Raw genomic sequence first — 23532 nt, 5'->3', positions numbered from 1 at the left:
AGTAAATCAATTAAGACAATGTGATATTTGTACAGATAACCATCTAAAACACTGAAAGAACTGAACTTGGAAACAGACCTTCCACAGATCTGGTCAAATAACTCTGACAAAATGTCAACTTTGATGGGGGAGAATACAGACTTCTCAAAACACGGTGCTGGAAGAACTTGTTATTCATATGGAAGAAATTAGCTCTGATCTTTGCTTCGTATCTTACGTTAAAATTAATTAGACATGGGTTATTCTAAACATAAAAGCTAACTATAAAACTTAGAGAAAGAAACCAGAGAGAAAAACTGAAACATTGGGATTGTCAAGGATATCTAACAAGCTCACGGTAAAAATTTCAGGGCAAAGGATACACTGAACTCTATCACAAATAAAAAGTCCTTTTCAGCAGACATCACTGAGAGCATGAAATGATACCACTCATCCTGGGACATCTGCAGCACATACCTGACCAAAGGGTTCCATGGGAACACACACACACACACACACACACACACACACACACACACACACACACACAAACCGCACCTGAGCAACTCAGTCAAAAGGAGAAAACAATCTGATATAAATAAGAATAGATTTGCACAGATACTTCACAGAGGTACCTTTTTAGTGCCATTATTTTCCTATTGATATTTCCCAGGTTACCTTTGACCTTCAGCAATGGATGTCTGCTCCCTTATTTGTGGTGTTTTATTTGCTGCACAAGGGATGATACCCAGAACCACCTTGTGAACACTAGATCAGGACTTTCCCTCCGAGTCACTGAACCCTACTGCTCCCAACCATTTGTTTGTATTTTATTTTATATTGCTTTGAATTCTTAGTCTTGACTCTTTGGAACACAATACAGCTGTGTTTTAAAAATACTACTTCTCCCACACCCTGTTTACTTAGGGAACCCTAACTATTACACACACTATAAAAGGTTGAATCATGGGAGAAGTGTTCATCCTTGTGTCTGCAACTTGTAAACTTGTAATTTTAAGGACTTTTAAAAGGAGAATCTCAGGTAACCTAAACTGACATCTTTTTTACTTTGTAGCTGAGGATGACACTGAACTCTTAGTCCTCAGGCCCTTATTTACAGAGCATTGGGATTATAGCCATGAGTCAATGAGCCCTGCTTATGCAGTGGGTGGTGGGGATTGGACAAGGATCTTGTATGTTAATCAGGTGCTGTGCCCACTGGGTCGCATCTCTAGCCCCCTGGAAAGGTGTTTAAATGGACACTAAATATCAACAAAAAGTAAATTAAAGCCCTGGTATATCACTTTACATCTCTACATTGACTAAATTTAGACTATTTACAAACACAACTGTTGGTGAAATGGAGCCAGCCAGGAAATCACATGTATCCCCTGCCTGTCAGAACATGGGAAGGTCTTAGGAAAGATAGTATTTTATAATCAAAATCCCATGCACTCATCAGTCATTCTGATTTTATTTTTAGCTGTTGATACTAGGGTAAAGGAAGCATGCTCACATCCTATACCTATATATGTCCACAGCAAGTTTATTAATAATAATCCCAACCCTGAAGCAAATTAAATCTGTCAATGGGTGAATGTGTAGACTGCAAACTTTTCTTTGTGCTGTGAATGGAATGCTACTCAACAAGAAGAAGTACTGAAAGCCTAAAGACATGAAGAGCTTGAGTGTGAAGAACAAATGATTGCACACTGGAGTACGAATATCCAGGGTGATGCTGTAGATAAACTAAAACTGAAATGTTGTTTTATGACACACTTCAGATGAGTGTTTGCTTTTGTTTAAAATGATATATGAAACATTTTTCTAAAAGTCATGATAGAAATATCTTCATTAGGATGGAGATACAGTTGCTAGCATCCAACAGAAACTTTTATTTCTGCTGTAGCCAGATGTCATTGCTCTGGTAGTCACAGCAGAGACTGCTCATTCAATCAAGGGTTTAACCTGGTCATCTTCTGGCAGAGTCAAGTTATCTGGGTTACTTTACCACCTTTATTATTATTTTTTATAGATATTTTTTCATCTTTATTAACTTGGGTATTTCTTATTTACATTTCTATTGTTATTCACTTTTCCGATTTCCGGGCAAACATCCCACTAACCCCTCCCCCTCCCCTTCTATATGGGTGTTCCTCTCCCCATCCTACCCCCATTACCAACCTCCCCGCAACAATCACGTTCACTGGGGGTTCAGTCTTAGCAGGACCCAGGGCTTCCCCTTCCACTGGTGCTCTTACTAGGATATTCATTGCTACCTATGAGGTTGGAGCCCAGGGTCAGTCCATGTATAGTCTTTGGGTAGTGGCTTAGTCCCTGAAAGTTCTGGTTGCTTGGCATTGTTGTTCATATGGGATCTCAAGCCCCTTCAAGCTCTTCCAGTCCTCTCTCTGATTCCTTCAACGGGGGTTCCGTTCTCAGTTCAGTGGTTTAATGATGGCATTTGCCTATGTATTTGCTGTATTCTGGCTGTGTCTCTCAGAAGAGATCTACATCTGGTTCCTGTTGGCCTGCACTTCTTTGCTTCATCCATCTTATCTAGTTTAGTGGCTGTATATGTATGGGCCACATGTGGGGCAGGCTCTGAATGGGTGTTCCTTCTGCCTCTGTTCTAAACTTTCCTCTATTCCCTCCCAAGGGTATTCTTGTTCCCCTTTTAAAGAAGGAGTGAAGCATTCGCATTTTGGTCATCCTTCTTGATTTTCATGTGTTCTGTGCATCTAGGGTAATTCGAGCATTTGGGCTAATATCCACTTATCAATGAGTGCATTTAAAGTGTCAACAACAACAGTGGAACTATCCTACCTTCTTATGTCATTCCAGGAGTCCAGAAAATTGTGAGGCTATTTTGAATCTTGTGTTGCAAATCAACTCTTTACAATAGCTAGACAGATAAGAAACAAGGGAAGAAGGTAACAATTGGGCAGTGGTTACTACAGGGAAATTGATTCTGTGGGAAAGACAAGGTATTCTCTAATTTTATAGATTGCTTTTATATGCAAATGTGGTTCAGAGTTAACAGATTTTCTGGATTTATATGAAATTGTAACTATGATTTTATGTTAATTTCCTGAGAGCATACCAGAGCAAGCATGTGGGCTGCTCTATTTGCCTCTCCTTGCTATTATAAGGGATTATCACAAAATCTAACTTAAAACAGCACAAATTGATTATCTTACAGCTCAGTGGGTCAGAAGTCTGACCAAAATCTCTCGGGGCTAAACTTGGTTTGTTGGCAGACCTTGCTCCTGTCTAAAGATGTAGGGGCAATTCTGGTTCCTGACTTTTTCCAGTTGCAGGGGCCACCCACATTCTTTGGCTCAAAACCAGTAATGCTACAAGTCTGTTTCTTTATCTCTGTCACATCCCTCTGACTGCCTCTTAAAAAGGGCACCCACTACCTAAAGACTATACATGGACTGGCCCTGGACTCTCACCCCATAGGTAGCAATGAATATCCTAGAAAGAGCACCAGTGGAAGGAGAAGCCCTGGGTCCTGCTAAGACTGAACCCCCAGTGAACTAGACTGGTGGGGGGAGGGCGGCAATGGGGGGAGGGTCGGGAGGGGAACACGAATAAGGAAGGGGAGGGGGGAGGGGGATGTTTGCCTGGATATCTGGAAAGAGAATAACACTGGAAATGTATATAAGAAATACTCAAGAGACCCAACCGCCTGGTCAGGTGGGCACTCCTGAGGCTGCAGAGCAGAAGAGACCACCAACACTGCTCACCCCTGCCCACATCCCTAGCCCAAGAGGAAACTGTATAAGGCCTCTGGGCTCCCGTGGGGGAGGGCCCAGGAGCGGCAGGACCCCTGCCTGAGACACCACCGGAACCTGAGGGAAACAGACCAGATAAACAGTTCTCTGCACCCAAATCCCGTGGGAGGGAGAGCTGAACCTTCAGAGAGGCAGACAAGCCTGGGAAACCAGAAGAGACTGCTCTCTGCACACACATCTAGGACGCCAGAGGAAAAAGCCAAAGACCATCTGGAACCCTGGTGCACTGAAGCTGCCGGAAACTGCCGCACAGGACTTCCTGGTTGCTGCCCCTGCAGAGAGCCCGTGGGCAGCACCCCACGAGCGAACTTGAGCCTCGGGACCACAGGTAAGACCAACTTTTCTGCTGCAAGAAAGCTGCCTGGTGAACTCAAGACACAGGCCCACAGGAACAGCTGAAGACCTGTAGAGAGGAAAAACTACACGCCCGAAAGCAGAACACTCTGTCCCCATAACTGACTGAAAGAGAGGAAAACAGGTCTACAGCACTCCTGACACACAGGCTTATAGGACAGTCTAGCCACTGTCAGAAATAGCAGAACAAAGTAACACTAGAGATAATCTGATGGCGAGAGGCAAGCGCAGGAACCCAAGCAACAGAAACCAAGACTACATGGCACCATCGGAGCCCAATTCTCCCATCAAAACAAACATGGAATATCCAAACACACCAGAAAAGCAAGATCTAGTTTCAAAATCATTTTTGATCATGATGCTGGAGGACTTCAAGAAAGACGTGAAGAACTCCCTTAGAGAACAAGTAGAAGCCTACAGAGAGGAATCGCAAAAATGCCTGAAAGAATCGCAAAAATCCCTGAAAGAATTCCAGGAAAACATAAATAAACAAGTAGAAGCCCATAGAGAGGAGACACAAAAATCCCTGAAAGAATTCCAGGAAAACACAATCAAACAGTTGAAGGAATTAAAAGTGGAAATAGAAGCAATCAAGAAAGAACACATGGAAACAACCCTGGATATAGAAAACCAAAAGAAGAGACAAGGAGCTGTAGATACAAGCTTCACCAACAGAATACAAGAGATGGAAGAGAGAATCTCAGGAGCAGAAGATTCCATAGAATTCATTGACTCAACTGTCAAAGATAATATAAAGCAGAAAAAGCTACTGGTCCAAAACATACAGGAAATCCAGGACTCAATGAGAAGATCAAACCTAAGGATAATAGGTATAGAAGAGAGTGAAGACTCCCAGCTCAAAGGACCAGTAAATATCTTCAACAAAATCATAGAAGAAAACATCCCTAACCTAAAAAAAGAGATACCCATAGACATACAAGAAGCCTACAGAACTCCAAATAGATTGGACCAGAAAAGAAACACCTCCCGTCACATAATTGTCAAAACACCACACAAAATAAAGAAAGAATATTAAAAGCAGTAAGGGAAAAAGGTCAAGTAACATATAAAGGGAGACCTATCAGAATCACACCAGACTTCTCGCCAGAAACTATGAAGGCCAGAAGATCCTGGACTGATGACATACAGACCCTAAGAGAACACAAATGCCAGCCCAGGTTACTCTTTCCAGCAAAACTCTCAATTAACATTGATGGAGAAACCAAGATATTCCATGACAAAACCAAATTTACACAATATCTTTCTACAAATCCAGCACTACAAAGGATAATAAATGGTAAAGCCCAACATAAGGAGGCAAGCTATACCCTAGAAGAAGCAAGAAACTAATCGTCTTGGCAACAAAACAAAGAGAATGAAAGCACACAAACATAACCTCATATCCAAATATGAATATAACGGGAAGCAATAATCACTATTCCTTAATACCTCTCAACATCAATGGCCTCAACTCCCCAATAAAAAGACATAGATTAACAAACTGGATACGCAATGAGGACCCTGCATTCTGCTGCCCACAGGAAACACACCTCAGAGACAAAGACAGACACTACCTCAGAGTGAAAGGCTGGAAAACAACTTTCCAAGCAAATGGTCAGAAGAAGCAAGCTGGAGTAGCCATTCTAATATCAAATAAAATCAATTTCCAACTAAAAGTCATCAAAAAAGATAAGGAAGGACACTTCATATTCATCAAAGGAAAAATCCACCAAGATGAACTCTCAATCCTAAATATCTATGCCCCAAATACAAGGGCACCTACATACGTAAAAGAAACCTTACTAAAGCTCAAAACACACATTGCACCTCACACAATAATAGTGGGAGATTTCAACACCCCACTCTCATCAATGGACAGATCATGGAAACAGAAATTAAACAGTGATGTCGACAGACTAAGAGAAGTCATGAGCCAAATGGACTTAACGGATATTTATAGAACATTCTATCCTAAAGCAAAAGGATATACCTTCTTCTCAGCTCCTCATGGTACTTTCTCCAAAATTGACCATATAATTGGTCAAAAAACGGGCCTCAACAGGTACAGAAAGATAGAAATAATCCCATGCGTGCTATCAGACCACCACGGCCTAAAACTGGCTTCAATAACAATAAGGGAAGAATGCCCACATACACGTGGAAATTGAACAATGCTCTACTCAATGATAACCTGGTCAAGGAAGAAATAAAGAAAGAAATTAAAAACTTTTTAGAATTTAATGAAAATGAAGATACAACATACCCAAACTTATGGGACACAATGAAAGCTGTGCTAAGAGGAAAACTCATAGCGCTGAGTACCTGCAGAAGGAAACAGGAAAGAGCATATGTCAGCAGCTTGACAGCACACCTAAAAGCTCTAGAACAAAAAGAAGCAAATACACCCAGGAGGAGTAGAAGGCAGGAAATAATCAAACTCAGAGCTGAAATCAACCAAGTAGAAACAAAAAGGACCATAGAAAGAATCAACAGAACCAACAGTTGGTTCTTTGAGAAAATCAACAAGATAGATAAACCCTTAGCCAGACTAACGAGAGGACACAGAGAGTGCGTCCAAATTAACAAAATCAGAAATGAAAAGGGAGACATAACTACAGATTCAGAGGAAATTCAAAAAATCATCAGATCTTACTATAAAAACCTATATTCAACAAAACTTGAAAATCTTCAGGAAATGGACAATTTCCTAGACAGATACCAGGTATCGAAGTTAAATCAGGAACAGATAAACCAGTTAAACAACACCATAACTCCTAAGGAAATAGAAGCAGTCATTAAAGGTCTCCCAACCAAAAAGAGCCCAGGTCCAGATGGGTTTAGTGCAGAATTCTATCAAACCTTCATAGAAGACCTCATACCAATATTATCCAAACTATTCCACAAAATTGAAACAGATGGAGCACTACCGAATTCCTTCTACGAAGCCACAATTACTCTTATACCTAAACCACACAAAGACACAACAAAGAAAGAGAACTTCAGACCAATTTCCCTTATGAATATCGACGCAAAAATACTCAATAAAATTCTGGCAAACCGAATTCAAGAGCACATCAAAACAATCATCCACCATGATCAAGTAGGCTTCATCCCAGGCATGCAGGGATGGTTTAATATACGGAAAACCATCGACGTGATCCATTATATAAACAAACTGAAAGAACAGAACCACATGATTATTTCATTAGATGCTGAGAAAGCATTTGACAAAATTCAACACCCCTTCATGATAAAAGTCCTGGAAAGAATAGGAATTCAAGGCCCATACCTAAACATAGTAAAAGCCATATACAGCAAACCAGTTGCTAACATTAAACTAAATGGAGAGAAACTTGAAGCAATCCCACTAAAATCAGGGACTAGACAAGGCTGCCCACTCTCTCCCTACTTATTCAATATAGTTCTTGAAGTTCTAGCTAGAGCAATCAGACAACAAAAGGAGATCAAGGGGATACAGATCAGAAAAGAAGAGGTCAAAATATCACTATTTGCAGATGACATGATAGTATATTTAAGTGATCCCAAAAGTTCCACCAGTGAACTACTAAAGCTGATAAACAACTTCAGCAAAATGGCTGGGTATAAAATTAACTCAAATAAATCAGTTGCCTTCCTCTATACAAAAGAGAAACAAGCCGAGAGAGAAATTAGGGAAACGACACCCTTCATAATAGACCCAAATAATATAAAGTACCTCGGTGTGACTTTAACCAAGCAAGTAAAAGATCTGTACAATAAGAACTTCAAGACACTGAGGAAAGAAATTGAAGAAGACCTCAGAAGATGGAAAGATCTCCCATGCTCATGGATTGGCAGGATTAATATAGTAAAAATGGCCAGTTTACCAAAAGCAATCTACAGATTCAATGCAATCCCCATCAAAATACCAATCCAATTCTTCAAAGAGTTAGACAGAACAATTTGCAAATTCATCTGGAATAACAAAAAACCCAGGATAGCTAAAGCTATCCTCAACAATAAAAGGACTTCAGGGGGAATCACTATCCCTGAACTCAAGCAGTATTACAGAGCAATAGTGATAAAAACTGCATGGTGTTGGTACAGAGACAGACAAATAGACCAATGGAATAGAATTGAAGACCCAGAAATGAACCCACACACCTATGGTCACTTGATTTTTGACAAAGGAGCCAAAACCATCCAATGGAAAAAAGATAGCATTTTCAGCAAATGGTGCTGGTTCAACTGGAGGGCAACATGTAGAAGAATGCAGATCGATCCATCCTTATCACCCTGTACAAAGCTTAAGTCCAAGTGGATCAAGGACCTCCACATCAAACCAGACACACTCAAACTAATAGAAGAAAAACTAGGGAAGCATCTGGAACACATGGGCATTGGAAAAAATTTCCTGAACAAAACACCAATGGCTTATGCTCTAAGATCAAGAATCGACAAATGGGATCTCATAAAACTGCAAAGCTTCTGTAAGGCAAAGGACACTGTGGTTAGGACAAAACAGCAACCAACAGATTGGGAAAAGATCTTTACCAATCCTACAACAGATAGAGGCCTTATATCCAAAATATACAAAGAACTCAAGAAGTTAGACCTCAGGGAAACAAATAACCCTATTAAAAATGGGGTTCAGAGCTAAACAAAGAATTCACAGCTGAGGAATGCCGAATGGCTGAGAAACACCTAAAGAAATGTTCAACATCTTTAGTCATAAGGGAAATGCAAATCAAAACAACCCTGAGATTTCACCTCACACCAGTGAGAATGGCTAAGATCAAAAACTCAGGTGACAGCAGATGCTGGTGAGGATGTGGAGAAAGAGGAACACTCCTCCATTTTTGGTGGGATTGCAGACTGGTAAAACCATTCTGGAAATCAGTCTGGAGGTTCCTCTGAAAATTGGACATTGAACTGCCTGAGGATCCAGCTATACCTCTCTTGGGCATATACCCAAAAGATGCCTCAACATATAAAAGAGACACGTGCTCCACTATGTTCATCGCAGCCTTATTTATAATAGCCAGAAACTGGAAAGAACCCAGATGCCCTTCAACAGAGGAATGGATACAGAAAATGTGGTACATCTACACAATGGAATATTACTCAGCTATCAAAAACAACGGCTTTATGAAATTCGTAGGCAAATGGTTGGAACTGGAAAATATCATCCTGAGTTAGCTAACCCAATCACAGAAAGACATACATGGTATGCACTCATTGATAAGTGGATATTAGCCCAAATGCTTGAATTACCCTAGATGCCTAGAACAAATGAAACTCAAGACAGATGATCAAAATGTGAATGCTTCACTCCTTCTTTAAATGAGGAAAAAGAATACCCTTAGCAGGGAAGGGAGAGGCAAAGATTAAAACAGAAACTGAAGGAACACCCATTCAGAGCCTGCCCCACATGTGGCCCATACATATACAGCCACCCAATTAGACAAGATGGATGAAGCAAAGACGTGCAGACAGACAGGAGCCGGATGTAGATCGCTCCTGAGAGACACAGCCAGAATACAGCAAATACAGAGGCGAATGCCAGCAGCAAACCACTGAACTGAGAATAGGTCCCCCGTTGAAGGAATCAGAGAAAGAACTGGAAGAGCTTGAAGGGGCTCGAGACCCCATATGTACAACAATGCCAAGCAACCAGAGCTTCCAGGGACTAAGCCACTACCTAAATACTATACATGGACTGACCCTGGACTCTGACACCATAGGTAGCAATGAATATCCTAGTAAGAGCACCAGTGGAAGGGGAAGCCCTGGGTCCTGCTAAGACTGAACCCCCAGTGAACTAGACTATGGGGGGAGGGCGGCAATCGGGGGAGGGTTGGGAGGGGAACACCCATAACGAAGGGGATGGGGGAGGGGGATGTTTGCCCGGAAACCGGTAAAGGGAATAACACTTGAAATGTATATAAGAAATACTCAAGTTAATAAAAAAAAAAAAAAAAGGGCACCCACTCCTAAGAATGAGAGGGATTAGCCGAGAATCATGCAGGTGATCAGAACAATATCCCCCTGCAAATTCCTTAACTTCAATCACAAATACAAACTCCTTTTACAATGCCAGGAGAACAATCCAGAAGTTCTTGGGATTTGAATTGGGCACTTCTTAGGGGTAGCTGTTAGTCCGCCTGCCATAAATGTCATTCAAAATCTCTGACCCAGATCTCCTGTGAAAATATCTCCATTCTGGGATTTTTTCTACTTCCTGAAACAATGTCATTTTCCCTGGATTACTAAAAAAGGTGACATCTCTGCCAAGGGAGGAGTGGGGCTTTCCCACGGCTCAGGTTTTAATTAACCCTTCTCAGAAATCTGGTGTGTGCACAAGACTCTTATTACTTTCTTGGTTTCAGTTCCAGGTAAGTCTGGTATCTGCGAAGCAGGGGAAAACCTTCCTCTGAGGATTGTTTTAGTTGTCATTTTCATTGCTGGAGCATAATACCCTGTGTGTGTGTGGTATAAGGAAAGCATCCAATATGACAGGGAGGACATGGCAGTGGAACCACCTCTTGTCCATGGAGCATGAGTGATTTCTTCCTTACTAGAATTTCTGCTGACCTGGAAGCAGAGAGAGCAAAAGCCAGATGAAGAGTGGGATATAAAGCACAAAGTGCTCCCATCTAGTGAGTTACTCCTCCAAATAGTCCCTACATTCTAAGTGTTTTATAGCTCCCTAAACAGCACCACTAGTTGAGACTCAAGAGTCCAAACACAACAGTGTATGGGGGACATTTCTCATCCAGGCCTCGAAGTCCTTGGCAACTACAAGACTAAGTTTTAAAATTTTCAAAGTTTCTTTTGTTCTAAGGTTGTTGGTCTATAGGACACCGTGGTTTACTTATGATAATAGGAAGTAGGTCACATAGGGAAAGAAAAATACTGAGAAGAGAGATTAATTAATCCTGCCATTGTAATTTGCTTCCTTTTTCTTAAAGGAAAGATTTTGCATTTGATCAATAATAAATAGAACACAACTCCCAAAAGTACAGTAAGAAAAATTGGGGCTGAAGAGAGAGGTCAATGATTCAAAACTTTGCCTCACAAGTATGCAGGTCAGAGATGAAATTCCCATCACCCATCTACCTATCTAACCTAGTAGAGGAGGCATCTTATCTGTGATTCCTAAAGTAGGAAGACAGAGATGTGAAATTCCTGCAGCAGATGGGCAATCAGAGTAGCAATATTGGAGAACCTAGGTTCAGTTACTCAATAAGCATGATGTAATGTCATCACACACATGAATGAACACTCAAGAGCACTCACACATATATGTGAGCCCTTACACAAACAGGAATATATAGGGCACATATAGTGCATATGCTAACAGAATATCTTAGTCTCCTTTCTATCATTGTAATAAAATACCATGACCATGGCAATTTGGGAAGAAAAGGTTTATTTATTTTCTTGTTCTTATAATTTGTAACATATCATCCGGGAAAGTCAGGCAAAGAGCTCAAGGTAGCACTCTGAAGACAGGAGCTGATGCACAGGCCATAGAGAATACTTGACCTGACTTCTTAGACCATCTAGGATGACTTGGCTAGGGATGGCACTGCTGGCAGTGGAAAATGCCTTTCAACACAAATTATTAATTCAGAAAATTGTGAAAAATACTTTCCTATGGGCCAATCTTATAGAAGCATTTTCTCAATTATGATGACCTCCTCTGAGGTATGCTTAGGCTTGTATCAAATTGACAAAACAATAAATAAAACATGAAAAATACCTAAAAAATTAAAAGCAGACTGGGCAGCCTGCATATGAAGAAAATTGCAAATTGATCAATATTTATCACCTTGTACAGTGCTCAAGTTCAATTTGATCTAGGATCCCAACATAAAACCAGATACACTAAATCTAATAGAAGAGAAAGTGGGAAAGAGCCTTGAACAAATTGGCACAGGGGAATATTTCCTGAACAGAACACCAATAGCTCAGGTTCTAAGATCAATGCAGTTTCTGTAAGGCAAAGGACACTATCAATAAGAGAAAATGGCAACCTACAGATTGGAAAAGAACTTCACTTAAATTACATCTAATAGAGGGCTAATATCTAAACTGTAAAAAGAACTCAAAAAGTTAGACTCCAGAAAACCAAATAACAGAATTTTAAAATGGGATTCAGAGCTAAACAGAGAATTCTCAAAGAGGAATCTTGAATGGCCAAGACACTTAAAGAAATTTTCAACATTCTTAATCACCAGGGAAATGCAAATCAAAATGACTCTGAGATTTCACCTTACACCAATGAGAATTGTAAAGATCAAAAACTCAAGTGACAGCTCATCCTGGCAAGGATGAGGAGCAAGGGGAACATTATTCCATTGATATTGGGATTGCAAACTGGTACAAGCACTCTAGAAATCAATCTTGAGGTTCCTCAGATAATTGGAAACAGTTCTCCCTGAAGACCAAGTTATACCACTCATAGGCATATACCCAAAAGATGCTCCAACATACCACAAAGACACATACTTCACTGTGTTCATAGAAGCCTTATTCAAAAAATCTGGAACAATCCAGACGTCCCTCAACCGAAGAATGGATAAAGAAAAATGTGGTTCATTTACACAATGGAATACTCTTCAGCTATTAAAAACAAGGACATGGTGAATTTTGCAGGCAAATGGATAGAACTAGAAAATATCATCCTGAGTGAGGTAACTCTGACCCAAAAGACATGTATGATGTGGTATGTACTCACTGATAAGTAGATATTAGCCAAAAAGTACAGAATACCTATGATAAAATTCACAGACTATTTGAAGTTGGACAAGAGGGAAGGCCAAAGTAAGGATGTTTAATCCCACTTAGAAGTGGGGAATATCACAGAAGACAGAGGGAGGGACCTAGGGTCAAGAGGGAAGGAGGAGGGGAAATGGGGGAGACATGAAAAAGCCCAGAAGGCCATGAGAATGAATGGAAATATGCAATTTTGGGGTGGGGACCTCTAGAAAGTACCAGAGACCTGGGATGTGAGAGGCTTTTAAGACCTCAATGGGGATGACCTTAGTGGAATCTCCCAACAGTGGGGAGATGAAACTAAAAAGACCACCTCCAGTAGACAGATAGGGCCCCTGGTGGAGGGATGGGATTACCTACCCATCCTCAAAAATTTTGACCCAGAATTGTTCCTGTCTAAAGGAAATGCAGGGACAAAAATGAAGCAGAGTCTGAAGGAAGGAAAGGGCATCCAGTGATACATCCAATGCTTAGGCACCAAAGCCTGACACTATTTTGATGTCATGTTGTGCTTACAGACAGGAACTTCACTAGCATGGCTTTTCTCTGAGAAGCTCTATCAGCAGCTGACTAAGACAGATGCCAGTACTATTAAAAAAATTATCGAATGCTTTTTATTTACATTTCAAGTGTAAATAAAAAAACCTCTCTGGAAACCCCCTATCCCATTCCCCCACCCCCTGCCTCCATAAAGGTGCTTCCTCACCCATCCACCCATGCCCTCCTGCCTCCTTGCCCTGGCATTCCCTTACACTTTGGGTGTCTAGCCTTCACAGGACCAAGGGCATCTCTTTCCACTGATGCCCAACAAGGCCATCCTCTGCTACATGTGCAGCTGGAGCCATGGGTCACTCCAAGAGTACTTGTTAATTGGTGGTTTAGTTCCTGGGAGCTCTGCAGGGGTGGGGGGTAATTGTTGGTTGATAGTGTGGTTCCTCTGATGTTGCAAACCCCTTTAGCTAAATCAGTTGTTTATCTACCTCCTCCATTGGGGACCCTGCAATCAATCATTCCAATAGTTGTCTATAAACATCCACCTTAGTATTTGTCACACTCTGGCAGATCCTCTCAGGAGACAGACATATCAGGCTCCAGTCAGCATGTATGTTTTGGCATCCACAATTAGGTCTGGGTTTGGTGTCTGTTTTGGGGATGGATTCCCAGGTGGGGTAGTCTCTGGATGGCTTTTCCTTCAATTTCTGTTCCATATTATGTTTCTGTATTTCCTCCTGAGAGTATTTCATTCCACCTTCTAAGAAGTACTGAAGCATCCACACGTGTCTTTCTTCTTCTTAAGCTTCATGTGGTCTGTGGATTGTATATTGGCTATTGCAAGCTTTTAGGCTAATATCAACGTATCAGTGAGTGCATACCATGTGTGTTATTTTCTAATTGTGTTACCTCACTCACGATGACATTTTCTAGTTTCATCCATTTGCCTAAGAATTTCATGAAGTCATTGTTTTTAATAGCTGAGTAGTATTCCATTGTGTAGATGTACCACATTTTCTGTATCCATTCCTCTTTTGAAGGGCATCTGGGTTCTTTCCACCTTCTGTCTGTTATAAATAAGGCTGCGATGAACATAGTGGAGCATGTGTTCTTGTTATATGGTGGAGCATCTTTTGGGTATATACCCAGGAGTGGTAGAGCTGGGTCCTAAGGTAGTATTATGTCAAATTTTCTAAGGAACATCAAGAGTGATTTTCAGAGTGGTTGTACCAGCTTGCAATCCCACCAGCAATGGAGAAGTGTCCCTCTTTCTCCACATCCTGGCCATCATCTGCTGTACCCTGCATATTTTTTCTTAGCCATTCTGACTTGTGTGAGGTGGAATATCAGGGTAGTTATGTTTTTGCATTTGCCTGATGGCTAAAGATGTTGAACATTTCTTTAAGTGCTTCTTGGCCAATAGATATTTCACAGTTGAATATTGTTTATTTAGCTCCATACCTCATTTTCTAAAAGGATTATTTGATTCTCTGGAGTCTAACTTCTTGAGTTCTTTGTATATATTGGATATTAACCATCTATCAAATGTAGGATTTTCCCATCTGCTGGTTGCTGTTTTGGCCTATTGATAGTATCTTTTGCCTCACAGAACCTTTGCACTTTTTTGAGGTCCCATTTGTCAATTCTTGATCTTAGAGCATAAGCCATTGGTTTTTTTATTCAGGAAAATTTCCCCTGGCCTAGGTACTGCAGGTTCCTCCCCGTTTTCTCTTCTATTAGACTCAGTGTATCTGGTTTTATGTGGGAGTCTTTGATCCACTTGGACTTGAGTTTGTAGAAGGAGATAAGAATGGGTCTATTTGCATTCTTCTACATGGTGACTGCCAGTTGAACCAGCACAATTTGTTGAAAATGCTGTCTTTTTTTCCATTGTGTAGTTTTAGCTTCTTTGTCAAAAATCAAGTGATCATAGGTGTGTGGGGTAATTTCTGAGTCTTCAATTCTATTACATTGATCTACCTGCCTGCCTCTGTACCAATACCATGTAGTCTTTATCATAATTTCTCTGTACTACAGATTGAGGTCAGGGACGGTGATTTCCCCAGAATTTCTTTTATTGTTGACCATAGTTTTTGATATTCTGGGTTTTTTGTCATTCCAAAGGAATTTCCAAATTGCTCTTTCTGACTCTAGAAGAATTGAGTTGGAATTTTGGTGGGGATTGCATTGAATCTACAGATTGCTTTTGCCAAGACCATTTTGCCAAGATGCCCATTAATTGGCATTAATTCTGCCAATCCATGAGCTTGGGAGGTCATTCCATCTTCTGAGATCTTCAATTTCTTTCTTCAGATAGGTGAATTTCTTGTCACATAGATCATTCACTTGTTGGTTAGAGTCACACAATGTATTTTATATTATTAGTAACTATCATGAAGTGTGGCATTTCCCTAACTTCTTTCTCAGCCTGTTTATCCTTTAAGTAGAGGATAGCTACTGACTTGTTTGAGTTAATTTTATATCCAGCCACTTTGCTGATGCTTATCAGGTTTAGGAGTTATCTGGTAGTATTTTTGGGGTCATGTAAGTATATCATCATATAATCTGCAAATAATGATATGTTGATTTCTTCCTTTCCAATTTGCATCCCCTTTGTTTTCTAATAGTTCTGAGTAGGACTTCAAGTACGATATTGAATAGGAAGAGAGAGAGTAGGCAGCCTTGTCTAGTCCTTGATTTTAGTGGGATTGCTTCTAGTTTTTCTCCATTTAGTTCGATGTTGGCTACTGGTTTGCTGTCTATAGCTTTTACTATGTTTAGGTATGGACCTTGATTTCCTGATCTTTTAAAGAGTGTTGCAGTAATATTTAAAAATGCTAAATCATGTATCATGCTTGAGCACTGGCACTGGTAGGGCCATATGTCACTGCAGGATATTTTTTCTCAGTGGCTTTATGGTACCCCCAAGTAGTCTCTGACTCAGGCCATTAGGCCATTCCAGCGTGGCACCTTGCCATACTGGACACTATAGTCAGTTCCAGCACCGGAGAGCCATATGGAGCTAACAATAATTTTTCTATGGTTAGTATTTCTCCTGGAAGCTCTTTTCTAGTCATGAACTCCCTGGTTCCATCTACATGGTAAAATAAGGACTATAGAAGTCCAGCAGTGGCTGGCCTATCTGGGCTCCCTGCCCCGGACTCTGCCCTTATTCCCAACAACTGTCCCCTGGTAGTAAAAGTAAAAACTCCCAACTACCCAGTAAAATCAAGACTCAATAGACTGTAACTTAACAATCAGATTTATATGTTAAATTCTTAATTCAAAGTACATCCACTCAATAACCACAACCAAATGATAAAGATATAAAACACCTACCTAGATAAGACCTGTGGAAAAAAGAAAATGTATAATTGACCTGTAGAAATCCATCACTTATGAAATATTCATAATAAACCATGTTGAGATACAGGGGAAGGATTGTTTACATCTACCTCCATGTTGCCTCTTCTCCCTCTTCTGTTTCTCTCCCTTTTTCTAAAACGTCTGTTTCTGCCTCCTTTCCTTCTCATCCAATTACAGGCTTCCTTTTATCTTGTGTCTGACTTCAACTGCATAATGACATCAACTCACAAAAATTTTTATCATGAAGGGGTGTTGAATTTTTTCAAATGCTTTGTCAGCATCTATTGAGGTGATTATGAGGTTTTTCTCCTTGTTTATATAGTGGATTTTGTTAGTGGAATTCCATATACTGAACCATCCCTACATCTCTGGGATGTAAGTCTCCTTGATCATGATGAATGATGGTTTTGAGGTGTTTTTAGATCTGGTTTTTCAAGAATTTTATTGAGTAATTTTGCATCGATACTCATAAGAGAAATTAGGCAGAATTCTCCTTCTTTGTAGTGGGTTTGTGTGGTTTAGGTATAAGCTTAATTGTGGTTTCATAGAAGGAGTTGGGTAGTGTTCCTTCTGTTTCTATTTTGTGAAATAATTTGAACAGTATTGGTATCATGTCCTCTATGAATGCCTGATAGAATTCTGCACTAAACCCATCTGGTCCTGGGCCTTTTTTGGTTGGGAGACTTTAAATAACTGCTTCTATGTCTTTTGGAGTTATGAGGTTGTTTAGATGGTTTATATGATCCTGATTTAACCTTGGTACCTGGCATCTGTCTAGAAATTTCCATTTCCTCCATATTTTCCAGTTTTGTTAGGTATAGGCTTTTGTAGTAGGTTCTGATAACTTTTTTCCTCAGTGTCTGTTGTTATCTGTTCCCTTTTTGTTCATTTGAATACTGTCTCTGTGCCCTGTGGTTAGTCTGGATAAAGGTGTATCTATCTTGTTCACTTTCTCAAAGAACCAGATCCTGGTTTTGTTGATTCTTTGTATGGTTCTTTTTGTTTCTACCTGTTTGATTTTAGCCTCTTCTCCTCTTCTCTTAATGGGTGGATTTGCTTTTTTTTTTTTTTTTGTTCTAGAGCTTTCAGATGTGCTCTCAGGCTGCTAGTGTATGATCTCTCCGGTTACTTTTTGGAGGCACCAGAGCTATGCGTTGTCCTCTTAACACTGCTTTCATTGTGTCCCATAAGTTTGGGTATGTTGTACCTTCATTTTCATTAAATTCTAAAAAGTCTTTAATTTCTTTCTTTCTTTCTTCCTTGACCAAGTTATCGTCGAGTAAAGAACAGTTCAGCTTCCATGTGCGTGTAGGCTGTCTGTCATTTTTGTTGTTATTGAAGACCAGCTTTGAACCATGGTTATTTGATATGATGCAAGGCATTATCTCAATCTTCTTGTGTCTGTTGATGACTGATTTGTGACCAATTATATGGTCAGTTTTGGAGAAGATACCATGAGGTGCTGAGAAGAAGATGTATCCTTTTGTTTTCAAATGAAATGTTCTATAGATACCTGCTAAATCCCTTTGGTTCATAACTTCTTTTAGTTTCACTGTGTCTCTGTTTAATTTGTCTCTGTGATCTGTCCATTGATGTGAGTGGGATGTTAAAGTCTCCCACGATTATTGTGTGAGGTGCAATGTACGCTTTGAGATTTATTAAAGTTTCTTTTATGAATGTGGACCCTTCCTTTTGGAGCATAGATGTTCAGAATTTAGAGTTCTTCTTAGTAGGTTTTTGCTTTAATGAGTATAAAGTGTCCTTCCTTTTCCTTTTAAATAACTTTTGGCTAAAAGCCAATTTTATTGGATATTAGAATGGCTATTCCAGCTTGTTACTTTGGAATATTTGCTTGGAAAATTTCTTTCCATCTTTATTAATTTGGGTATTTCTTATTTACATTTCAAATGTTATTCCCTTTCCCGGTTTCCAGGCAAACATCCCCCTAATCCCTCCCTCTCCCCTTCTATATTGGTGATCCCCTCCCCATTCTTGCCCTCCCCACAACAATCCCATTCACTAGGGGTCCAGCCTTGGCAGGACCAAGAGCTTCCCCTTCCACTGGTACCCCTACTAGGCTATTCATTGCTACCTATGAATTTGGAGCCCAGGGTCAGTCCATGTATAGTCTTTGGGTAATGGCTTAGTTCCTGGAAGCTCTGATTGGTTGGCACTGTTGTTCATATGAGGTCTCAAGCCCCTTCAGCTCTTTCAGTCCTTTCTCTGATTCCTTCAACGAAGATCTCATTCACAGTTCAGTGGCTTGTTACTGGCATTCGCCTATGTATTTGCCATATTCCTGCTGTGTCTCTCAGGAGAGATCTATATCCGGTTCCTGTCAGCCTGCACTTCTTTGCTTCATCCATCTTATCTAGTTTGATGGCTGTATATGTATTGGCCACACGTGGGACAGGCTCTAAATGGGCTTTCCTTCTCAGGAGAGATCTATATCCGGTTCCTGTCAGCCTGCACTTCTTTGCTTCATCCATCTTATCTAGTTTGGTGGCTGTATATGTATTGGCCACATGTGGGACAGGCTCTAAATGGGCTTTCCTTAAATATTGCCTCCCTATCCCCTCCCAAGGGTATTCTTGTTCCCCTTTTAAAGAAGGAGTGAAGCATCAGCATTTCGGTCATCCTTCTTGAGTCTCATGTGTTCTGTGCATCTAGGGTGATTCAAGCATTTGGGCTAATATCACCTTATCAATGAGTGCATACCATGTGTGTTTTTCTGTGATTAGGTTACCACACTCAGGATGATATTTTCCAGTTTTATCCATTTGCCTATGGATTTCACAAAGTCATTGATTTTGATAGCTGAGTAGTATTCCATTGTGTAGATGTACCACATTTTCTGTGTGGGGCATTGTTCAGGTTCCATGTATATGTGGGCATTCTTTCCTTATTGTTATTGAAGATCAGCGTTAGCTGTGGTGATCTGAAACATTGTAGATACATTCTCTTTTCAATTACATAATAAAGCTAATTTAAGAAAGAAGAACAATTGGTGGGATTGCAGACTGGTACAACCATTCTGGAAATCAGTCTGGAGGTTCATCAGAAAATTGGACATTGCACTACCTGAGAACCGAGCTATACCTCTCTTGGACATATACCCAAAAGATGTTCCAACATACAACAAAGACACATGATCCACTATGTTCATAGCAGCCTTATTTATAATAGCCAGAAGCTGGAAAGAACACAGATGTCCTTCAACAGAGAAATGGATACAGAAAATGTGGCTATTCATGTGGATACAGCTTCCAGAAACAATGACCTTATGAAATTCATAGGCAAATAGATGGACCTGGAAAATATCATCCTGAGTGAGGTAACCCAATCACAGAAAAACACACATGGTATGCACTCATTGATAAGTGGATATTAGGCCAAATGCTCGATCACCCTAGATGCACAGAACACATGAAATCCAAGATGGATACCCAAAAATCCGGATACTTCACTCCTTCTTTAAGAGGGGAACAAGAATACCCTTAGGAGGGGATAGGGGTCTCTGCACCCAAATCCCGTGGGAGGGAGAGCTAAACCTACAGAGAGGCAAACACGCCTGGGAAACCAGAAGAGACTGCACTCTGCGCACATCCAGATGCCAGATGAAAACACCAAACGCCATCTGGAACCCTGGTGCACAGAGGCTCCCGGAAAGAGCGGCACAGATCTTCTCGGTTGCTGCCGCCGAGGAGAGGACTTAGGCAGTACCCCACGAGCACACTTGAGCCTCGGAACCTCAGGTAGGACCAACTTTTCCCCTGCAAGAAACCTGCCTGGTGAACTCAGGACACACAGAGGCAAAATTCCTCTAAACCGGGCACTTCCTGTGTTTACCTGAACTCCCACACCCGCGGATCCCGGCCCGCAGCAGCTCTCTGCTCCCAAACCCCGTGGGAGAGAGACCTCACTGCCTGGTCAGGTGGGCACTCCTGAGGCTGCAGAGCGGAGGAGACCACCAACACTGCCCACCCCTGCCCACATCCCTGGGCCAAGAGGAAACTGTATAAGGCCTCTGGGTTCCCGTAGGGGAGGGCCCAGGAGCGGCAGGACACCTGCGCCTGAGACACCGCTGGAACATGAAGGAAACAGACAAGATAAACAGTTCTCTGCACCAAAATCCCGTGGGAGGGAGAGATAAACCTTCAGAGAGGCAGACACGCCTGGGAAACCAGAAGAGACTGCACTCTGCGCACATCCAGACGCCAGAGGAAAACACCAAACACCATCTGGAACCCTGGTGCACAGAGGCTCCCGGAAAGAGCGGGGCAGATCTTCTTGGTTGTTGCTGCCGTGGAGAGGACTTAGGCAGTACCCCACGAGCACACTTGAGCCTCGGAACCTCAGGTAGGACCAACTTTTCCCCTGCAAGTGACCTGCCTGGTGAACTCAAGACACAGGCCCACAGGAACAGCTGAAGACCTGCAGAGAGGAAAAACTACACGCCCGAAAGCAGAACATTCTGTCCCCATAACAGGCTGAAAGAAAACAGGAAAACAGTTCTACAGCACTCCTGACACACAGGCTTATAGGACAGTCTAGCCACTGTCAGAAATAGCAGAACAAAGTAACACTAGAGATAATCTGATGGCGAGAGGCAAGCGCAGGAACCCAAGCAACAGAAACCAAGACTACATGGCATCATCGGACCCGATTCTCCCACCAAAATAAACATGGAATATCCAAACACACCAGAAAAGCAAGATCTAGTTTCAAAATCATATTTGATCATGATGCTGGAGGACTTGAAGAAAGACGTGAAGAACTCCCTTAGAGAACAAGTAGAAGCCTACAGAGAGGAATCGCAAAAATGCCTGAAAGAATTCCAGGAAAACATAAATAAACAAGTAGAAACCCATAGAGAGGAGAAACAAAAATCCCTGAAAGAATTCCAGGAAAACACAATCAAACAGTTGAAGGAATTAAAAATGGAAATAGAAGCAATCAAGAAAGAACACATGGAAACAACCCTGGATATAGAAAATCAAAAGAAGAGACAAGGAGCTGTAGATAGAAGCTTCAACAACAGAATACAAGAGATGGAAGAGAGAATATCGGGAGCAGAAGATTCCCTAGAAATCATTGACTCAACTGTCAAAGATAATGTAAACCAGAAAAAGCTACTGGTCCAAAACATACAGGAAATCCAGGACTCAATGAGAAGATCAAACCTAAGGATAATAGGTATAGAAGAGAGTGAAGACTCCCAGCTCAAAGGACCAGTAAATATCTTCAACAAAATCATAGAAGAAAACTTCCCTAAACTAAAAAAAGAGATACCCATAGGCATACAAGAAGCCTACAGAACTCCAAATAGATTGGACCAGAAAAGAAACACCTCCTGTCACATAATAGTCAAAACACCAAACGCACAAAATAAAGAAAGAATATTAAAAGCAGTAAGGGAAAAAGGTCAAGTAAAATATAAAGGCAGACGTATCAGAATCACACCAGACTTTTCTCCAGAAACCATGAAGGCCAGAAGACCCTGGACAGATGTCATACAGACCCTGAGAGAACACAAGTGCCAGCCCAGGTTACTGTATACTGCAAAACTCTCAATTAACATAGATGGAGAAACCAATATATTCCATGACAAAACCAAATTTACACAATATCTTTCTACAAATCCAGCACTACAAAGGATAATAAAGGGTAAAGCCCAACATAAGGAGGCAAGCTATACCCTAGAAGAAGCAAGAAACTAATCGTCTTGGCAACAAAACAAAGAGAATGAAAGCACACAAACATAACCTCACATCCAAATATGAATATAACAGGAAGCAATAATCACTATTACTTAATATCTCTCAACATCAATGGCCTCAACTCCCCAATAAAAAGACATAGATTAACAAACTGGATATGCAATGAGGACCCTGCATTCTGCTGCCTACAGGAAACATACCTCAGAGACAAAGACAGACACTACCTCAGAGTGAAAGGCTGGAAAACAACTTTCCAAGCAAATGGTCAGAACAAGCAAGCTGGAGTAGCTATTCTAACAAAAAATAAAATCAATTTTCAATTAAAAGTCATCAAAAAAGATAAGGAAGGACACTTCATATTAATCAAAGGAAAAATCCACCAAGATGAACTCTCAATCCTAAATATCTATGCCCCAAATACAAGGGCACCTACATACGTAAAAGAAACCTTACTAAAGCTCAAAACACACATTCCACCTCACACAATAATAGTGGGAGATTTCAACACCCCACTCTCATCAATGGACAGATCGTGGAAACAGAAATTAAACAGAGACGTAGACAGACTAAGAGAAGTCATGAGCCAAATGGACTTAACGGATATTTATAGAACATTCTATCCTAAAGCAAAAGGATATACCTTTTTCTCAGCTCCTCATGGTACTTTGTCCAGAATTGACCATATAATTGGTCAAAAAACGGGCCTCAACAGGTACAGAAAGATAGAAATAATCCCATGCGTGCTATCAGACCACCACGGCCTAAAACTGGTCTTCAATAACAATAAGGGAAGAATGCCCACATACACGTGGAAATTGAACAATGCTCTACTCAATGATAACCTAGTCAAGGATGAAATAAAGAAATTAAAAACTTTTTAGAATTTAATAAAAATGAAGGTACAACATACCCAAACTTATGGGACACAATGAAAGCTGTGCTAAGAGGAAATCTCAAAGCGCTGTGTGCCTGCAGAAAGAAACAGGAAAGAGCATATGTCAGCAGCTTGACAGCACACCTAAAAGCTCTAGAACAAAAAGAAGCAAATACACCCAGGAGGA

Source organism: Rattus norvegicus, chromosome 2 (genome assembly GCF_021556685.1).
Source record: "Rattus norvegicus strain SHRSP/BbbUtx chromosome 2, alternate assembly SHRSP_T2T, whole genome shotgun sequence".
Taxonomy (NCBI): domain Eukaryota; kingdom Metazoa; phylum Chordata; class Mammalia; order Rodentia; family Muridae; genus Rattus; species Rattus norvegicus.
This window is presented reverse-complemented; position numbering follows the sequence as displayed.